The following is a 2,387-nucleotide window of genomic DNA, read 5'->3' as shown; positions in this document are numbered from 1 at the left end:
TTTGCTATAGTAGTTTGTATAAAAATAGAATTTTTATAAAATATTTAGATGAACCCATCTGCACATGCAATTTAGATTTTAGAATATTTTATCCAAGTCTTAAGGAAATTCTTTATTTTATATAAATATTCCCTACAAAGTTATTAGTACTTTTTTTTAGACAGATACCTCATTATTCACTCCTAATACTGATCACTTCTGAACTCATCCATAATCATCTAGGTAAAATACATTTAATTAATGGCAGCATGGTTTTCGTTAAGAATGTAATCATTGTCTTGGTTGCTTCATATTTTCCCCTTCATTTGAGTTTCAGATGTCCTTTTCCAAGTTTTTTTTTTTTTACTTTATTAAAATACTGAGTTTATTTCACATGTATATTTGTCTCCCTACCATTTCCACATCTGACCACCACTATTACTATGTCCTATCATAACATTCCATACGTACTTAAAACCAAGTAAAGGGTGGAGTTCCATCCTTGAAAACTAAACAGGCATTTTAGACAACACATTCTTGGCAATTGAACCTGGACAACATTTATCAAACACAGTAGGGAAAGTTCTCACTTTGCATTATAAAAAGGACAGCCAGTTATCAACTATTACAGAAATGAAGACAGAATATTTCAAACTGTTTAAATCCTTTTCTTAAAGAGACTTCCTCCACTGCCAGAGATCTTGAATAGCCTCCTGGTCAGTCATCCGGAAACAATTCTTCACATAATTGATGAACTTGGCTTCCACTTTGGGAAGAGAACCGCCTTTTTCTATACTTGCTTGCATTTTTGCCTTAATGTCTTCTACAGAACTAGGTCCTTTTGGTATTTTAGGAATCTTTCCCTGTTTTTTGAAGGACTCTTGACCCTTTGATCTTGGTGTTGACGGTTTTAAGTCTTTTCCATTTTGGTTTGATTTTTGTGCATTTTTGGCTGGGGTATCTCGTACAGATTTCTTCACTGGGACCTTTTCTTCAGTTTCCTCTTCATCAAAATCATCATCATCATCCTCATTGTCCTCATCATCTTCATCAAGTTTTACTTTTTTCTGTGGAACCTTGTTACCACCTCCAGGAGCAGATCGCTTCCCAGACATGCCTAAGAGTTTTACGTCCTCCCCATCTTCATCTTCAGACGCTGCATCTTCCTCTATAGCTACTAGATGCTGTCCACTAATGTGCACAGGCCCTGAACCACACTTCAACCGTAAGACCACAGGTGGTGTAATTTCAAAGCCCCCAAGGGAAACTGTTGGTTGTACAGACATTTTCAAAGTTGCCAGTGTTACTTTAATTGGACTGCCTTCATAGTTCATTGCTTCTGCCTCCACAATGTGTAACTCATCTTTTCCCCCTGCTCCTAAACTGACCGTTCTTAATGACATCTGGTGCTCATTATCATCATTATCCACTTTAAAGTGATAGTCTTTGTCAGCCTTTAGTTCACAGCCAAAAAGGTAGTTCTGAGGCCTAAGAGGACTCATGTCCACATCCATCGAGTCTTCCATGAGGTGGAGGCGCGCACTTCGGTGTGGGAGAAGCCGGATGGAAAACAACTGCCTCCTGTTCCACAGAACAGACTCGCAGTAAATGTAATGCTTAGATTATTAATTCAAAATTATTTCTTATATTTTAAAATCAAATTTATGCCTCTGAAGCTATGATCTTTTTATAATTTAAAACTTGAATTCTATCTGGTTGTAAAAGCGTAGCCTTAAATTGAGGACTACTTACAATTTAGAGTTTTGTTATATTCTCTCAAATTGTTATCAAAGGGAAATAAAAAAATATTAGGTAGATAGATAGCTCCTTTCTGAAGAGAGAAAGGAGAGAGGAAAGGGACATGATGCCTTTTTATAAAGTGTGGTGTAGAACACAAAATATAAGGTTATTTCTGGCCTCATTATTCTTCAAACTTAGGCAATAATGCAAGAAAATTCCCTTAGCGTGAGCTGTCCTCTCTGCCACCCCTTTCCACTGTCATTAGCTACACTGCGTACTTCCATCAGCTCTTTACTCTTACAAGCAACTTTTAATATTAATGTAATTGAGAAGTTCAAGAATATTCACAAATTTAAACATAAGTACATGCAATATCATTTATAACAAGGTTTAATTTAATCTTCTTGAACAAAATCCCAAAGAAGGGAAGTTATGAGTACTCTAGGCAACAGTCATTACGGATGTTGAGTATCTCTCAGTCATGTGCTCATTCAGTCAGCCATGTCTGTCAACACATGAATCTGCGAATAAAGGTGGGAAACAGATGTCTCTGACAAAATAGTCAATCAGTACAGAGAGGCCTACCAATAATTAAAAGAAATACACACAATAAATTAAAGCATACAATTCGCATGTGGGGATGAAAAGCTTATTTTCTGTAGGTTTTT

At 36.2% G+C, this 2,387-nt stretch overlaps 1 pseudogene; it reads right to left on the bottom strand.

Moving 5' to 3' along the window:
• Positions 1-353: 353 nt before the first annotated feature.
• Positions 354-1,584, bottom strand: Gm5611 (predicted gene 5611; annotated as a pseudogene).

This window comes from Mus musculus, chromosome 9 (assembly GCF_000001635.26).
Source record: "Mus musculus strain C57BL/6J chromosome 9, GRCm38.p6 C57BL/6J".
In the NCBI taxonomy this organism is placed as follows: Eukaryota; Metazoa; Chordata; class Mammalia; order Rodentia; family Muridae; genus Mus; species Mus musculus.
Note: the sequence above shows the minus strand (reverse complement) of the source record. Positions and strands in the feature narration are given on the sequence as shown.